The 18,959-nt window shown below is 47.2% G+C and overlaps 1 protein-coding gene across 11 annotated transcripts in view; it reads left to right on the top strand.

Annotated features, from left to right (window-relative positions):
* Positions 1-4,983: 4,983 nt before the first annotated feature.
* ZNF532 (zinc finger protein 532) overlaps positions 4,984-18,959 on the top strand; it is a 112,626-nt gene continuing 98,650 nt past the window's right edge. For 4 of the 11 annotated variants that reach the window (XM_075993833.1, XM_075993831.1, XM_075993829.1 and 1 more), the window contains exons 1-2: positions 6,616-7,262; positions 7,742-7,851. The gene's annotated coding sequence lies outside the window, so the exon portion shown is untranslated. Of the gene's footprint in view, positions 5,290-5,827; positions 6,048-6,615; positions 7,852-18,959 lie in introns of those variants that run through there. The other 7 variants (XM_075993832.1, XM_075993830.1, XM_075993828.1 and 4 more) reach the window with 6 other exon arrangements.

The raw sequence follows: 18,959 nt of genomic DNA, 5'->3' as shown, positions 1-18,959 counted from the left end.
GCATGCCTGTAGTCCCAGCTACTCGGGAGGCTGAGGCAGGAGGATCGCTTGAGCCCAGGAGTTGGAGGTTGCTGTGAGCTAGGCTGACGCCACGGCACTCACTCTAGCCTTGGCAACAAAGTGAGACTCCTCTGTTTAAAAAAAAAAAAAAAAGTATTAAAAAAAGATGCTTCAAAATACTTATCGTTAAGTTCAGCAGAAAATTATAATCTACTTGATCATCTTTTATCTTTGTCATTGGAAAAAAAACCCTAAACCATATGAGTGTTAATCTTGATGTTCTGAACACTTAATTTTTATTATTTTATTTTATTTTTTGGAGACAGGGGTTTCACCCTGTCACCTAGGCTAGAGTACAGTGGCATCATCATAGCTCACAGCAACCTCAAACTCCTGGGCTCAAGCGATCCTCCTGCCTCAGCCTCTGGAGTAGCTGGGACTGCAGGTGTGTGCCGCCACCCCAGGCTAATGAATGCTTAATGTTTACATGTCTTGCTCATTGAGATGGCGTAGGGGAGACCCCCATGAGTGTCATTGTCCCTAACCTTGCAGGCTTCTTGTCTCATGGGACAGAGTTGGATAAGCCTCAAATAACACATGAAAAGGGGAACTTAGGAGAACATGTCAAGCCACCCAAACCCAGTTTGTATGTATGGGGAGCGGTCAGGAAGGACTTTCTCAAGTGAGTGACAAACATTTAGACCTGAAGATACACACAAGAGTTAGTTAGATGGAGGAGGCTGGGGAAGGAAGCGTGGGGAGAATCTTCCAGAAAGAGGAGACAGCATGTGCGCCGGTCTGACAGTGAGAGGGAGTTCTCATTCAAAGAACAAAAAGTCCAGCAAGACCAGATCCTGGAATGTGAGGAGGGAGAGACGAGGGATGTGGGCAGGCAGGTGGGCTGAATCATGTGGAACCCTCTATGTCATGTTTACAGAGTCTGGACTGTATTCCAAGGACAATGGAGAGATATGGGAATGTTTGCACAGAGGGGTGGCAAGATGGTATCTTTAGAAAGATCCCGAGAGTTTTAGTGTGGAGAATGCACTGAAAGTTGGCCGGGTTGGAGGCAAGGAGTTAATGAGCAGCTCCAAACTGAAGTGATGGGCCTGAAACTGGGTCTGGGTGGTGGCTCTGGAGAGAGGTGGCACTGAGGTCAACAGACGCTCATGAGGTAGAGTCCTCCCTGCCCCTGGCGATGGGGCAGAGGAGAGGGGAAAAGGGCCATTTTCAGAGAGGGCCATCACTGGGGAGACAGCTCTGGCTGGGTGGGTATCTTGGGCTGAGGTACCTGGAAACAGACCCGGAATAGCCTCTGGAGATCCACCTGAGAGGGAGTGAGGAAGGCAGAAGAAAGGAGAAGTTGACCTACACCGCTACGGTGACTGAGGCCTCCGCCAACGTACACGGAGCTGTGGAGCTGGGATGGCCCTTCAGAGTGGGCCCCAAAATTAAGGCGAGAGGGCCAAGCCTTTCTCTCTCTGCATCAGCGAGACGTTGGCTGCTCCTTGGGAGGGGGCAGAGGTGTAGCACTAGGTGAGACAGTTCCCAAGAACTGTCACAAGACAGGGGCCAAGGCAGTTTGCAGTGCCAGGCTCCGCTGCGAGGGGTCAGTAGCCATTGTTCTCAGCAGCTAGGGGCTGGGGGTGTACACTCCGCGGAGAAAAAGTGTGTATTTCTAGACAAATGCGACAGTGTGGTGGGGATGCCAAGAGCAGGATGCAGAGGTGAAGACACACGTGCACAGTGGCCAGGCAGCCTCCGTGTCGCAGGAGACCTGTGAGAGCCCGTCTCAGGTGGAAGCCAGTCCCCATTCCTGTGTGCTCCCTTCTCCGTCCTTCCAGAAGGCCCTTCAAGGAAGAAGCTTGATGGCTTTTCCTTTTCTCAGATACCTTCCTAAACTTCCTCTTTCTCTTCCCCTCCTCTGCACTTAAGAGTGTAGGAATCAAACCCAAAGACAGATTCCTTCTAAGGAAGCCCAGATGTTAACATAAAAGTTACAAAGGGTTAGGAAACCTTAGTGGAATTCTCAACAGACTTCTCCCCCGGCCCACGGTTTCTGCAGATGATTCTTTGCTGGTATCCCAAGCCCCGTACTAATGGCGCTCCTTTCATTCCTGAAGGGAGAGCTGGTAGAAACTACCCACGTTCCTCTGTCCCTACACCCTTCTCTTCTTCCTTGTGCAAGGCCAGCTTTCCAGCATTTAGGCCTGGAGACAGCAGGCGGTAAGGATTAGTGGATTCATCTAGTAGGCAGGACCTAGGAGGTCATTCAAATATCTGGGGACCTCCTAAATAATGCCCAACTCAGAGCCCAGCCCCCACCTCTTCCGGGTCTGGGAGAGAAAGGCCTTTGCAAGCACTTCCAAACCGAAGCTCAGAAAAGGGGAGGTGGTTTTGCTACAGAAAATCTATTTATGAAATCACTAACAAAGGATAAGGGGAATCCATTTCCAGACCTCCCCTCAGTTTATTTCTGGCAGGCTAATAATCATTTAAACCTGGTTATGATTCCTTTCAAGGGTATATTTCTGGAAATTAAAAAGAAAATCCTGATTGTATCAATATTTTGATGTTCTTAAAAAGAAAAGGTAGATTTTTCTTTCCTCATTTTTTTGCTGGAGACTCTGCTACACATCTTTATTATGCTATGATGGATAATGTAATAATTCCTTTAAAAACAGGCTAACACATTTAATATATTAAATTCTCTATGAACACCCTAGGCCTAGCTTGGTTTTGGGCTAAAAAATGTGTAGGTCAAGGCATGGGGCAGCTCAGTGTAGGAGTAGTTTGTAAGACCTTTTGATGGTGAGATAAAGAAAAGGCTTTTCTTTCTTTTTTTCCTTCCTCTTTCCCTACAGGAACACACCTTTTGTGTGCTCTGCCTAACAAAGGAATTTCCTAATTTCATAGTGGAATTTGGAGGGAAAGCATCTACATACTTCTGCAAAACGGCTGCTAACCACAAAAGATTAAAAAAAAAAAAGCTGGGATTTTTGCAATACACTGATTGGAGGAAAAACAAAGACATTGAGAGGTAGTAATAAAAACAGCAACAACCAAATCTCAAAGGATTTAGAAGTCCTTTAGTTTCTATTTGGCATAAGAATGATATAATTTCTTTGTTCTGCCTGTCCTTATCTACTGCACTCAAATGATAGTTTTATTTTCCTTCTTGCAGTTACTGATTCTATTGTTGCTCAAAGCAGAGCCTGCACAAGATGGCCTTATACATGTAGAGCAATAGAATGAACCTTTTCTGTATTGGTTTCTTTGGAAGAGTGTAGGGTCCTTTTTATAAAAATACTTAGAATAAATGCTGTCTTTTTCAGCTGTGAAATTCAATGATTTTGTAAAGTAGACTAAGATGGATGCTTTGCTTTTAACTGTTGGTCTACCTGGGCAAAGGGGTTTCTCTGAAATTCCTTTTGTAAAAATAGAACTGAGATAATTTGCAACAAATTATTATTTTGGAGTTGTTTGTGGTATTTAAAAGCAGATGCAATGTTATCTGTTGCCATTTGTGCAAACGATGAATTTTGCTTTTAAACCAAATTTCCTCCAGCTGAGGCTCGGCTCGATTGAAACACTGAGCTTTGCACAGAGCCCTGCTCAAAAAGTATGTGGCATCGTGAAGCCATAAGGCTGAAGACTTTATGATAAGCGATTCAGACTTCAGTTTTGGTAGCACAACTCTTGCAACTGTGCTTTGCTGTGATTTCAACTCTTAAGAGAAGGGAATGGGGGAGGGGCAAGAGAGCATTTTAAGTAAACAAAGATTCCAAATCCATGAAACCTAGGATTTATTGTGGTATGTATATTATGCAATTCCATAAATTGTCAAATGTGTAGCACGTCAAGATTTCAAATTAGCTGGTCCTTGTATACTCTTCAGTACACATGATGGTTTTACATGTATATTAATAAAGGCTCATCTTTGGGAGAAGAAAAAAGGGTTCCTTTCAAATGAAATGAAGCCCAGGTAAAGGTGAAACTCAACCCACAGAGTATTGGCACCGTTTTTTAGGCTAAAAGAAAATGAGAGCTTCAATTTCATCGTCTTGTAACAACTGATAAATGTGATGCTGTGACTGGCAAAATTTGCAGACTACATAGGTCTTTCTAAATATGTGTAAATACGTAGATATGTATTCCAACGTAAGTGCAGCTCCAAACAATTTGTTGTTTGAAATTAAAAGACCATCAACTCTTCTGTGAGACTAAAATTCCAGTCATTTACATGAAAAGTCTTAAATAGCAAAAGTGCTACTTGCAATTTACATCATACAGTGCCCCCACAATAGAGAACAATGGCTTCCTCCATGGACGTTAATGCAAGGGAGAGGCAGACTGAGATTTTTTTTTTTAACGTTTCCAGCACACTTTGCAAATATTAACCAATCAATCTAATTTAAAATAAAACACACAGAAATGCTTCTTATGCTGCGAGTCTTCACTGCTACTCAAGTAATATTAGTGTCTTCAGATTCTGATCAAACAGGCGTGAGCCTTTTTAATAGGTTATGGTGACATTTTTTCAGATCCTTCCATTTCGTACTATTCCTAGTGTCAGCACAATTAGCCCGACATGGGGGTTTTCTGTCTGGTTTTAAAAACCTTTCAATGGCGTGTGCACGTCTGTGAACAATATAGGAACCAGGACACAGGGCTGGAAAAGTAGCATACCTCATCTGGAATGGAAATAGTCTCTCTCTCTCTCAGATGGGTTAGGGATTATACACACCTTCGTGGCCTTTAGCGGGTTTATATATGTATCTTTTTGTGTTCTGTAGGCTGTGACCACCTGCTGTATGTACAATACGTGCTTGTTACATTTGTACACCATCTCCCTTCTAGAATTTAAAGACCCAGCTATTACATCTTGTTTACTCAATATCATTCCCCCATTAAGGAAAAAAAAAAAAAAAGCCCACATGAACTGAACATGCCATGTTTCAATCTGGCCCCAGTGGCTTTTTCTCTGAAAGCAAAACGTGTGTCTTTTACACCAGGGCTTTCTCCCCACCCCAGGGGGTGTCTTCCATTCTTTTGTGGCTCAGTTTAAGGCGAAAAGGGCTCCAAACCACTAACTAACCAGAGGAGAGCCCCTTCTCCCACCTCCAGGGAGAATTTCAGATTGAATTTATCTCAAGATAGCGTGCTCTCTTCTTACTTATTTGCCACCATTACGAGGAGAACAAAACACCACCTTGGCTTCAAGATCCTGGGTAGAGGCTCACGGTCTTTTCAACCATCTTTGGCGAGGCCTTGCTTCCTTCCACTCGAGTAAGTCGCGGCTTGGGGCCATGGAAAGGACTGGGTGAGAGCCTGAAATGTCGTTTGAAAAAAAAGCAGCCCTCCCTCCGTCCCCTCACCACCACCACCACCCGGCTGTGCTCTCCGGGGCGAAGTTGCAATGCTGCAGCCCCATATGGGCGAGACTTGGCAGGTCTGCGGGGCGCCTGTCGCAGCCGCCGGACTCGGGGCTGCGGCGGCCGGGCGTCGGCGCCCGCCGGGCCGGCCGCGGGGCTTCGCGCGCCCGCCGCCCTTCTCCCCGGGTCCTCCCTTCCCCCACCGGCCGCCCCCTCCCCCTCGCCCGCGCTCCCCTTTGTTCGCTCGCCGCCCGGGCCGAGCCGCCGCCGCCGCCGCCCGGGCCCGCACCCCCAGCCGTAGGCCCCGGCGTGGCGGGCCGGCCGCCGCCGCCGCCGCGCGGCCTAGAGCGCGGCGCCCGGGGAGGCGCGGGGCCCGGCCGGGCGCTCGGCGAGGCCCGGCGGCGGCGGCGGCGGCCCGGGGCCCGGGAGGCGGCGGCGGCGGCGGCGGTGGCGGCGGCGAGGCCGCTCCACCGCACACGCACACACAGACCCCGGCAGCGGGAACGCAGATGACACGCCCGTAACATGGAAGCCGCCGCCGCCGCCGCCGCTCCGACGACAGCAGCAGCAGCCACAGCAGCAGCAGCCGGCGGCGCCGCGCTGAACAAAGGTCATCCGAGCTGCGGCCCAGGCGCCCGGGCTTGACCGCTGCGAGGCCAACCCGGGGAGGGGGTGGGTGTGCGCCTCTGGGCGTGGGGGGCGGCCTGGGGGCGGCCGGCGCAAGCGAGGGGCGCGGGTGGGCGCCGGGGACAGGCGGGGGCGCGGCCCCTCGTGCCCAGCCCTGCGGGTCGGGGCGAGCGCGTGAGGCTCAGGCCCCTTGGCCTGATTGCAGTGGCCTGTCCCACCCTGGCCTTGGGGACAGCAGGCCTTCGCGCCCCGCCGGCTTGCTTGGGGGGCCGAGGAACAGACGGCTTTGCTAGGCCCCGCAGGTTCAGAGAGGGGGGCCACGTGGGCGCAGCTCTCCTCCTCCCCCCGCTGGCGCTGGTGTGCACAGATGCTTTCGCAGAGGCCCCCGTGCCCCCTGTCCCACTGGCCCTTCCCTCGCCCCCCGCCCCCACCCTAGACAGCCCCAGTTTTCTTCCCCGAGGTGAAGGGATTTGGACTTCTCCCCCCAGGTGCTTGAAAGAAGAGAAGGTTGGAGGAGGAGGAGGAGGCTGGGGGGCTGCTGGTGGTGGTGACAGGGCTGGGAGAGAGAGGAGAGGGACGGAAGGGAGGAGGGGGCTGGGTGGGGTGGGGGTGACAGGCAGAGAGGAGCCTGGTCAACAAGCCAGCACCACTCTGCTAGGAGGCCAGGCCGGCTCCTGCAGCCGACGCATCCTGTGTGAGCAGACACACATAGCTTGCTTTCTTGGGGGCTCTTTGTCAGCCACCAACACAGAGAACACACACTGACACACACGTACACAAAGATCTGAGCCAGGTTGTGGGAGGTAAGTGGGGGAAGAAGAAGGAGGGGGAAACAGTGTCCGCGGAGGGCTGTGGGGCGGAGGGGCGGGGGATGGGCCTGAGGGGCTCTGGGGTGCTTGTGAGGTGAGCATTTCCAAGACTGCGTGCGCGTGTGTGGTGGGGGGGACACACGATGACCTTCCCCTGCTCAGGAAGACCTAAAAGGGAGAAGCAACCCCCAGCGAGATCCCCCTGTGCTGATGATTTTCAGGGACTTGTTGGCAACTCAGCGAGGGTTGCCATAGCTTTTTTATGTAGGGTGACCAGAACCGGCTGAAACTGGTTTGAGGCAGATCAGCTCCTGAACACAATGCAGTCACTGAGCTACTACAGTGGGATAGCAGCTTCCTCCCTCCATGGCAGCCAAAAGCAGAGGAGCTTGCAGGAAGGTACCATCCCAACACAGTATGTGAATGCACACTTAGACACCACACAGCACTGGTACGTGACTAATGGAGCCCTGAAAGATTCTGGGTAGAGAAGATGGAAAAAAAGGTGCAGGTTTGCAGGGTCTGAGATTACTTGGGCTTTTCCTGCCTTTTTCTTTTGCTTAAGGGATGGACAAGGAGCTGAGATTTATGACCCTTATTAAAGAAAAAAATGTGCCTTGCTAGGGTGGGGACACTTGGTTTATGCAGTCTCTCTCTCTTTCTCTGTTTTTAACAAAACCAAACCAAAATGAGCTGATGGATTTGTAATGGTAGTTTGTTTGTTGCTGGAGAATGCTACTTTGCATGCCTTTTTTCTCTTGCAGGGTATGTTCTGTTTTGTGCTTTTCCTTTTAGAAGGTACTAAAGGGTGTTGGGGATACTTCTGACTATTATGAAGGCCGAAAGGTAACAATATTGTTCTAGGAAATGAGCATAAATGCGTTCCAGTGATGCTGTTAGCCATACATGCTGTCTTTTTTTTCCTTGTAGGCCTGTTGACTGGGGCTGCTTTTAACCCTTTCATATTTGCTGAGAATGCAGCCGTGTGACAGTAACTGAACACTGGTCCAAAGTCTTTCCAAAAGGTCAAGGTTCACAAGGTGAGATATGCTGTTTTGAGCATGAATTTAAATATTTATTTGCAGATCCATTCAGACACAGACTGACAGTGGATTGCTACCCTGGAGATAAAATTGGGTTCAGAGTGGAGAAGAAATTCTCTTAATGTTAACCCAGTTTAATGGGATTAGAGTGACTTTATGATGGTATTGCTATCAAGGCGAAATCTGAATGCCTTCATTAAATCGCATGTGTCTGGGCAATTGGAAGAGTCAGGCCTGGAAAGAAGGGAGTTTAGAGAATGGTAGGCGTCAGGGCCTTGTGGAGAATGTGCTGTTTTGCATACAACAAAAGCGGTACACATGTGGCATTTTCCCGATGATTATAAGAAAAGGAAGGGCTTCACCAAATCGAGGCAGCCTAGCCACCTTTTTAGTTTGAGGAATCTGAAGGGTAGAGTTGCCTTTTGTTCATTCATCACCTTTCTTTTACCTTGCTCTCTGTGTTAACCTGAAAGGTTTTTCACTCCGAGTCAAGTGGTGGAATGTCTTTTATTGATTTTGGGGGCTGTTGACGGTGAGTTCGCCATTGGATTATTTGTGGCATACATTTTAATGTGGAATACTAATGCAATACCAGGAGGAAACCGGATAGTCTGGCTTCATCTGTGAAAAGATGCCTGTTAACTCAAAGTTGTTCTGTAATGGATGGTAGGAAATGTGTAATGTCTTAAAAGATTGCAGTTAGATCTGAGCTGGCATTTTTATGCACCCTCCAAAACCAAAGGTTGGAGAGGAGAGGAGAAGAATGCAGCAAGGAGTCTAGCAAAGTGAAGAACAAAGGCTGAGAGAGCTTACAGGGGAACACTAAACATTTTGCCTTGGGGTTCCTTATGAAAAGAACTGCAACTTCCCCAAACAGGAAACCAGCGGCTCCACAATCATATCCAGTATGATCTCAGCAACAGATAGAACTGGTTCTGCCTTGCTGCTGGTTTGGTGAAAGTACATGCAGAGGAGCTCACAGAAGACATGATTGAAAATAAATTCTGCCCTACTTTGAAGTGGGCATTTTGTTCCTCTCTTATGCTCAGCAGAATAGAGTCTTTTCAGCAATGCCGGGGATCTTAGAATTGGTTAAGTTGTGTGCTGGCAGTTGGTGGGCAGAATATCTGCAGTGAAGGATGTCAAGTATGCAAGGGTTTTTATTGTTAAGATGTTTTTCATTTGGCTACAGAACATCCACTGTTCTGATAAAGCTGGCAAAAGGGAAACAAGAGTGCATGGTTAGCCCAGAATACTTTATGTAGTATTTAATAGAGATAAATGTAATCTCGGACGGGTAGACCAGCAAATAGCTTACATGATGGAACAAAATTCTTTACAAATCACTGTGCTAAAATTGGTTTTCAATTCTACATCATTTTTGACTGCCAGAGGTTCTGTGTATGAGCGTGGCAGAAATATGCTTGCAAAGCAGATCCCAATCCATGTTGCACGATATGCTGCTCCTGCTTTTCTGGTGCCAACTAAAACTCAGATGGCTAATATGATACACCTTAATTAGCTTAATACAATAAGCTGTTTTATCATTTGGCCCTTCCTTCTTGTCTTTCCAGAGTCGGTGATTTTTCTGTAACTTTGACAGCCAACCCCTTGCACTGGCTATTTCTTGAGAATATGTTTTTAAAAAAATCTCTTTGGAAGGCATTGCACGTCATGGAATGTTCTGGTTTGCTCTCTTGGTGGTTTTTAGCTTTGTTACTTTTCCTCCCCACCCCCACCCCCACCCCCAGAAGTCTCCTGAAAATAGCATTTGTTTTGCATTTAGACCAGTCTTTCCAGCTGCAAATGCTGTTGAAGGCTGGAGAGCTGGTTCTCTAGGGCAGTAATCATGAGCTCATCTTGGATGGAAGCTTGTCTCAGGTGGTGATCTCACTGGGAGGTATAACAATGTAGCAGGCCCAGGTCTCCCAGGAGAGGAGCCGAGAGGCTTCTGGGCTTGGGAATGCGAATGTGAGTGTGCAGTAAGCAAGGGCCTGTTCCTTCCTGGGAGAGCCAGGAGGAGACACCGGGCACCCATACTTGGGGCGGGGCCGGCCTGGCTGTTACTGTCACTTAGCCCAGCCCAGCCTAGCCTGTGGTCGGGATCGCCTGCAGCAATCTCCAAGGACGACCTGGGGGCCATCCCCTCTGAGCAGGAATGTGTGGGTTTGGCTGAGCATGGTACACTGGAAAGAAAGTGTAACTTGGTGTCGAGTCCTTCTTGTTTTTATCATTTGCCTGTGTAGAGTCATTTTTTCCATGTTAAAAAACACTGGCTCCAGGGGCTTTTAGAACTCTCAGCCTAACCTGGTTGGGGAGTGTGAGCTCGTTCTCTCTCCCTCCTCCCTCTCTCCTGTCTTAGGTTCCCTGCCCCCACCCACCTTTACTCATTTTTAGGGAAGGGCTAGGACGGAAGTAGCCAACATGTAAATGGAATTTTCTGCTTAATATACCTGCTTTAGAATTTTAGGATTTGTGAGTTCTCCCATCCTCCGTTTATTTCTTCCCTTGACATGCTTTCTTGGGCTTTGCCGTGGAGTACAGTCTGCCTTCAGTTGGTTATGAATAACCTTTCCCATACCCTTGGTGGAAGTCCATCTGGCTTTTCGCAGCTGGAGTGGAGGTTGCCCGTATGTAGAACCTCAAAAGGGTTGCCAGTGACTCCCTCATTCCCCTAATGCCTCTTTCTAATCCCCGTACTGTCAAAACAAGAACAGCAGCAGCCATGGTAAGAATTACAGAAATACACCTTTGTGTTAATTATATTTTAGGGATGATCTTTAACTGAGTCATGGTTAAAGAATTAACTTTCTTAATTTTTACATTTACACACAGTAAAACTTACTCTGTGATACACAAGTCTGTGGGTTCGACACGTGTATAGAGTCGTTTATCCAGCACCACAGTCCATACGGAATAGTTCCTCCGCACCAAAAAATGCCTCTTGCTGCCCTGGCTCCCCAGCCCTTCCCTTGGCAACCACTGTCCCGCCATAGGGACGTTGTTCTCTGTCCCTGTAGTTTGGTCTTTTCCAGAATGTCATATAAATGGCTTCTTCCACTGAGCAAAAACACAACTGAGGTTCATCTATATTCTGTGTGTCATGCTTGGTTCTTTTTTGATGCTGAGTAGTGTTCCACTGTGTGGATGTACCACAGTTGGTTTATTCATTCGCTGCTTGAAGGACATGAGGGTTGTTTCCAGTTTTTGGTAATTGTGGATAAAACTGCTATAAGCATTTGTGTACAGGGTTTTGTGTGCATGTAAGTTCTCATTTCTCTTTGGTAAATACAGTCATGTGTTGAGCGATGATGGGGGTATGATCTGAGAAATGCATCGTTAGGTGACATCATCTTGTGAGCTTCGTGGAGTGCACTTACAGAAACCTGTATGGTATGTCCTACTGCACACCTAGGCTATCTGGTATGGTCTGTTGCTCCTGGGCTGCAAACCTGTACAGCGTGTCACTGTACTGAATACTGTGGGCAGTTGTAACACAATGGTAAGTATGTGTGTATTGAAACATACACAAACATAGACAAGATACAGTAAAAATATGGTATTGTAATCTTATGGAACCACTGTTGTATTGGCAGGCCATTATTGACTGAAGTGTCATTGTGCATTACATGACTCTACTTAGCATTGAGATGTCTGGGTCATATGGTACATACACAAGAGTTAAAAGTTTGAATGAAAATAAATTCATCTCATTGTAAGTCACAGAAAAGATCTAGCCTTGACAGCTGCAGTTAAGACTTCCCAAGAAAGAGATCGTAGTGAACATTGTCTGAAGACACACAAGAGATGATCATGATAATAGAACACTCTCTAATGGGATGACATGCTTTATAACCCTGAACTAATCGGAATTAGCCAAAAGTGGAAACAAAAACTGCAAGTGGTAAAATATCCTTTCTCTCCTGCAGCAGTTATTTTTAATCTCTTCAGAAACATTTGGCAGTTTAATTTTTACATTTGTCTTCAGGTTCAATAAAACACCAAACATTAATAGAATTGCAATTTCGGAAAGTGATACCGAAGCTCTTTGTTGAAATCTTAGTTGTATGTAAACAGCTTCTTAATTATAATTGGGTTTACTGACTGCCAGTATTGGTGGTGTTTTAATAGTTACTATTCAGCTTTTCTAATTTAAGGAACTGCAAGTCTTTAAGCAATATCAAGGCAGTGAAAGGGGAGATTTTGGAAGCAGTTTTTTTTTTTTTTCTAAGGATAAAATAGCTTTCAGGATTGGGAAGAACAGATCCTGAAAGCTGTTTTAGGGATAGACAGAGATCATGGTGGTGTAGGGGGAGGCTAGCCCAAGAAATGGGAAGCGGTGTTAATTTGGGGATTGTTCTGCCCTTTTAACAGATACCTACTGTTTACTGAGCAGACATTGTGCTAGTCGCTGGGAGTGCAGAGGGGAAAGGACACCAGAGAGACAAGTCTAGTGGGAATGAGCCTACTGAAGCTATGGCAGGAATGTGAATGGGCCACCTAGTGCCAGCGTCAGGGGAGGAGCCCTTGAAGAGGTGGCTTCAGAGAGGAACCGGGAAAGAACAGTGAGAATAGGGAGGCCTGTACTGATGCAGCGGGCTGCGGAAAGGCACGAGAGCGCCGGTGTTGGGAGTGGGCTGTGGGAGGGCCAGCCTGAGGAAGGTCGCTCAGTACAGTCCCTTCGAGTGTGGCCTTCCTGTGTGGGCAGTGTAGGCAGAAGGACTTCCCTTTCATGACAGAGGTCCTGTGGCAGCACTGGAGGCTGGAATGGAGGTAGGGAGGTCAAGCGAGGGGACCGCTGCAGGATTCCAGGAGAGAGAGAAACCGTGAGGGCTTTGATCCGAAGCCTTGTTCCTGGGGCTGGAGGGGCAGCATGCGCACCTGAGGGGTAAGGGAGAGATGGAGGAGGGCAGTGCAGAGGCCGCCTCCCAGGTGGCAGGTGGAGGCGCATCTTTGAGTTAGCAAGTTCAGAAGGCTGAATAGATTTGGGAGAGCGGAGGTGGAGAGACTGGATGCAGGGAGTTCGGTTTTGGGTTTTGGGTTCTCTTGCCTGCAGAGCTGCCCTTTGCCTCTTGGCTCTGTCGGTGGGGGGTCCTGGAGGGCTATTTGGACTGGAGATCTGGACTGTGAGTCATTAGCATACAGAGAGGATAGATAGGATAGAGGAAAGGTATCAGGGGGTTGAGTTCCTGCCCCCTGAGATAATGTCTTATATAGTGAAACCCATAAATGAAAGGGAGAGGAAGGAGCCTCTGAAGAACTTAAAATAAGTGTTGTAGGAAGTTGGAGGGCATTTCCAGAAAGGTAGAAAATTAGGCTGGGTGTCGTGGCTCATGCTGTAGTCCCAGCCCTTGGGGAGGCTGAGGCCAGAGGATCACTTGATGTTCAAGGCCAGCCTGGGCCACATAGCCAGATTCTGTCTCTACAAAAAAAAAAATTAGTAGCTAACACCTGCAGGCACTGCAGAAGGTGGTGGCCCTTTACTTATGTTATTTCATTTTTTTTCTTTTTTCTTTTCCTTTTTTTTTTTTTTTTAATTAAGAGATGGGGTCTTGCTATGTTCCTTAGGTTAGACTTAAACTTCTGGGCTCAAGCAGTCCTCTCTCCGGAGTAGCTGGGACTAGCAGGGTGCACCACCATGTTCAGCTATTATGTTATCTCATTTAATACAAAACAGTGAGATGAGCTGTATTCTCTTATCTCCACGGTGCCAGTGGGGAAACCGAGGCAGAGACCCTGGCCAAAGTCCCCCAGCTCATAAATGGTCGTAGAGGCAGGATTTGAAAGATGCTCCCCAATACTGTGCTGTTCTGCGTTGGCGGGGGGTGGGGGGTGGGGCGCAGCTGGTGGATGGTGGTGGAAGCTTTTTAGGGGTTTGAAGTCTAGGAGGTGCCCAGAAAGGGCACAGCAGGTGCTAAACAGCAAAGACGACTGATGGTGTTCAGGTTAGAGGTGACAGTTGATGTCTCCTCGAAGTGAGGACGCGCAGTGGAGAAGCTGGAGCTATACTGAGGGCCTCTGTGCTCAGCCAGATCTTCCTGACTTCCGTCAGCACAGAGAAGAATCTGTATCTGCACCAGAGACGGCTCTAGAAATAGCATGTTGGAAAGACCTGAACAGTTTTGCTGGTCAGTAGGGTGAGGATACAGACTGGAAGGGAGAAGGTACGGAGAGATGTTTTATTTTATGTATTCTTTGAAAAGGATGAGAAAACCAAAGTAAATCGAAAGTGGTGCTGGGAAGAATCTTTTGTTCCAACAGTAAACAAACAACAGCTTAAAGAATTCTTTGAATCATCTTCTACAGGCAGGAAGTTCTAAATTCTGGCTGTTTTAGGAGGGGGAAGAGCAAATTCTGTTTAATCTAAATCTGGAGACTGAAATAAGTAATTTTTAGACAAACTTCAGAGTGTTTATTTTAGCTGTCTCACATGTTCCCTATTAAGGATCCCTCTTCTAAGGATGATCTTCAGGGCCCCCAAATGCAGTTTTTATATTGTTTTCAGTCCGTTATTACAGTTTTACATAATTAGAGCTTTTAGATATTTTGAATGATCCATAGAGACCTAAAGATAAAATTAGGGTGTTGAAGTTCTTGACTGTTTGCTCAACATCAGCCCTTTCCTTTAGGGACACCAACTCTTTCCTTCCACAGGCTGACTCATGGTGCTCGTAGTAATGGGTATTGATTTTATAATTTTCTTTTCTGAGAAAGAAATTCTTTCTAGGGATCTGAAATCTAATTGTTACAAAACTTAAGACATTAGAAAATTCAAAGCCCTCTGTTTTAAAGGATCACATGACTGGAAGTGCTTCAGATATTTATAGTTCTCTCCTCGTTTTCTACCTTGAGCCCAAATTGGGGGGCAGGGGCCAGCGGTAGTTCACGGCAGGGTTGAAACAGGAACCCAGCACTCTGAACTCTAGTCCCAGACCACTGCCCTTACTGCTTTCTCTCTGCCTTCCAGATTTGTCATATGTGTTTTGATGGTATTTAATCCAGCTCATATGCATAATCCTTATATGAACCCCAAAACGTGAGTTGATCCAGTTAAGCCTCACACAGGTACTTGTTGGTCAGCTGGTCCTAAACGGTTTTGCTGGTTTAACACTTCAAGAATGGGAGGGTCAGTTTGAAAACTGATTATGCTTAGGGTTCAGTTCTATCTAGGTGGTAAGGACAGGGAGCTTCTCAGTTGCCTTTCCCTAGCTTTCAATGATAGACACCTGTTTGCCCAAACTTCAATGCTATAAGCCTGTGTTGTGCTACTTACTAGCCGAGGGACCTTAAGCAAGTTACCTAAATTCTAAGCCATGCTTTCTTTTCTTGAGAGGAATATATGCATGTGAAGTGCTTAGCAAGAGTGTACGTGGTAAGTCCTTCCTAAAATCGTAGCTCTTCTGTGTTCTTCACTCTCCCTGTTTTAGGAGAATGGTCTTAGCCCCAGAATTTTTTTCCCTTTCTTTCTTGGAGGGTATTGTGTCTCTTGTCTTGCCTTAGTTCATTTGCAAGTTGGTGTTTGTTTTTGACTATGAAAACACACAGACTGTGTGTCTCCTACCTGGTCTCTAGGGCTTCAGTTACAGCTGCCCTACATCTGGTTAAAAGTGGGTGAAATGTAGGCATGAGGGTAGCGTACTTGTCCTTGCTTGGCTGTACTTTCACTTATAGTTGGAGAATCTTGTCCAAGTTTTGTGCTTGAACTTTCTTTGCTCCCAGAAAAATTTAGCCCAACCAGTGAGTGGCTGTAGTTTAGGTTGTCTGTCTTTTGGTGTAATTTATGTTGACTAAAGTTTAAAGCAAAACGAAACTTGATTGTGAAAATATGCTAGGTCAGCAAAAGCCTGTGTTCATTTTTCCCTGGCACTTTGCTTCCCATGTTTGACAGTGACTAGGGAGAGATTCATACTCTGCACACTAGGATTGAGTCTGGGTAGAAGATTGAGTGGAGAAGGGATCCCAGAGATTTATGAATAATTATTTTATCTCTGGAACTGCTTTGTCCAGTGTGGTAGCCACTATCTGCCTATGGCTACTGAGCGGTTGAAATGTGGAAAGTCCTAATTGAGTTGAGCTGAAAGTATAAGACACATGCCAGGTTTTGAAGACTTAATAAAAAATAAAAAAAAAAAAGAGGAAAATATCTCATTAACTTTTTCTTTTTCTTGAGACTGAGTCTCGCTTTGTTGTCCAGGCTAGAGTGAGTGAGTGCCGTGGCATCAGCCCAGCTCACAGCAACCTCAAACTCCTTGGCTCAGGAGATCCTCCTGCCTCAGCCTCCTGAGTAGCTGGGACTACAGGCATGCGCCACCATCCCCGGCTAATTTTTTTCTATATATATTAGTTGGCCAATTAATTTCTTTCTATTTATAGTAGAGATGGGGTCTCGCTCTTGCTCAGGCTGGTTTCAAACTCCTGACCTCGAGGAATCCACCTGCCTTGGCCTCCCAGAGTGCTTGGATTACAGGCGTGAGCCACCACGCCCGGCCTTATTAACTTTTTCTGTCGATTACATGTTGAGCTCATAATATTTTGGTTAAATGCAATTTATTAAATTTATTTTGCTCCCCCCCTTTTTTCCTTCTTTTTAAAAACGTGACTACAGGAAAATGTAACCTACATACACAGCTTTCATTATACTACTGGTCTGGAATGTTGGCCAGACATGAAATACATTTAGTAATGAAATTGCTCTGCTGTCCTGCAGTGTTCGTGTTTATCGTTATCCAGCCTCTCCTTTGGTTGAGCAGGTAGTATAATACTGAGAAGAAACTCATCCTCCCCTTGTGTGGACCCTTATTCTCTCCCAGGTGTTCCTTATTCATCTGTCTTCATCACAGAGTCTACACAGACATCCTGGGTTGGTGTCTGCTTCATGATGGAAAGGGGAAAACGGTATTTATTGCAGGTTCACTGTGTGCCGGATACCTGGCACTTGCTGTCCCCTGTAAGGTTGCAGTTGACATCCCCGACATCCCAGCTGAGACTCAGACAGGTTAAGTGATCAGCCAGAGATTGCCCTGCTAGTACATGATTGACCCTGGATTTGAACCAGGGTTTGGCTGGCTTGGAGCTCCTTCCCCGATTGCACTGCTTCATGCCACCTGTCCCAGATAGAAGCTCCTACTTGCTGCTCACGTCCTGTACCTGTCGCCCAGAGTCTCAGGCTGGGTCCTGGGTGCCCTTGTTGTCTAGACTGTGCTTCTCACACTTTAATTTGCATACAGATCATTGGGAGAATCTTGTTAAATACAGATAAGGATTGAGTAGGGCTGCAGGTGGGCCCAGTGTTCTCTGCATTTCCAGGTAGCTTCCTGGTGATGTTGGCCCTGCTGATGCGTGGACCGTCACACTTCAAGTAGCAAGGGTCTCTATTCTTCCCTTGATCTTGGACTTGCTTCCTCTCTGCTTCCAGAATGATCTGATTCTCAGGGCGGTGCCTGACTCCACGGGGATTCACCCTCTGGCTTGGCCCATTAAGCTAGCAGTGAGTGCAGACAGGGCCAGAACTGGTTTTTTGGTCCTTGTTGCCCAGCTCTGGCTTGAATACAGGTTTGTGGATTTATTCCTCTTCTTACATTCCTACTTTACTCCAGCTTTGCTATCTTGATCCCACTGACCCCTTGACACCCGTAGGTCTGGGGAGACAGTAGGTAATTTTAGTATTGAGATTAGATTCAGCTACTTGTTGTGACTCATTGTTGTGAGGATTGTCAGGCCTTACGTGAGCACGTCAGAGTGCCTGTGCCGTTTGGCTCAGGGATTCAGTATCCAGTGATACTGTGTTTCCCTGAAAATAAGACCTACCCATAAAATAAGCCCTGGCAGGGTTTCTAAGCATTTGCACAATAGAAGCCCTACCCCGAAAATAAGACCTAGTGATGGGCGTGGCTACGCAGCGCATCTGCACAACGCATGCATTTCGTCACCGAGCGGTAAAGAAGATGAGCAGCTCTTCTCATCTGCCCCATGAGAGCTCTATTGCTCGACATGAGAGATTGGGGCCAATGGTTCTAAAGGAAATAGAGTTGCAAGAAATTCAGGATGGAATTCGGGGTTTGGAGAGTTATAATGATGTTCCAGAAGAAGACGACTTAACTATGTTTGAATAAATGTAGATTGTTGTACTGTACTTAAAAAAAATAACATATCCCTTGAAAATAAGCCCTAGGGTGTCTACTTGAGGAAAAATAAATATAAGATCCTGTCTTATTTTTGGGGAAACAGGGTAGATGAGGACTCAAAACGGTTAGCTTGCCACTCTTTCTTCCCTGTGCCTGATAAAGAATTGAGGTGACTTGGGACTTTTCCTTAGAATGGGAGTTATAAGAGCCACCTCACATGGCAGTGCTGGAAAATGGCTAATCACACCACTTCTCCAGCACACGACAAAGACGGCCACCATGGAGCCCTTGGGCCCAGCCTCCTGGGAAGGTGTTGCCCGGGGCCTGGGCCAAACAAAAGGTTGAGTTGCAGGAAGGAGTTTGGTATATTAAGAGACTGGAAAACTTTAGTCAGTGTTTTTTGTTTTTTACTTTGGGAAGGCACGCCTGTAGCGATAAAATGATGTCTGTTGCGTGAGATAGTTAACCTCCCCATCTCTGCAAGAAAGTCTACCGTTTCACAGAAGTCCGAGTTGAGTTTTAGATCTTATTGGACATCTGGACGCAGAGTTCCGTGATACAGGAATCTGACACATTGAGTACAATTTATTAATTGGCGGCTAAATCCGTCAGCTCCCTGTTTTGAGTGGAATCCTGTGCCTGGCATGGTGAGAGCGTCTGCAGAGCTGGGCCTGCGAGTGTGGGTGCCGTGGAGTCGCAGAGTGCCGGGACGGGAGCGGAGTGGGGTTTGGGAGAACAGGCACAAGCCTGGGTGTCGGGACAGGTATGGGGTGGGGCCCGCCCTGGAGACAGGAGTGGAAGTGTGGAAGCTCTTCCCAGTTGGAGGTGAGTTCAGAATGTAGCTGGGCCTTAGGTCAGAAGCCTTGCTGGAGCATTGCAAGAGTCAGGGTTGGTTAGGAGTCAAAGGCGAGGCAGATAGACCCTCGGAGGGCATCAGAAGGCCAAGCAAGGATGGTCGCGAGTGCAGTGAAACAGGCAAGA

This window comes from Microcebus murinus, chromosome 17 (assembly GCF_040939455.1).
Source record: "Microcebus murinus isolate Inina chromosome 17, M.murinus_Inina_mat1.0, whole genome shotgun sequence".
Classification (NCBI taxonomy): domain Eukaryota; kingdom Metazoa; phylum Chordata; class Mammalia; order Primates; family Cheirogaleidae; genus Microcebus; species Microcebus murinus.
This window is presented reverse-complemented; position numbering and strand designations above follow the sequence as displayed.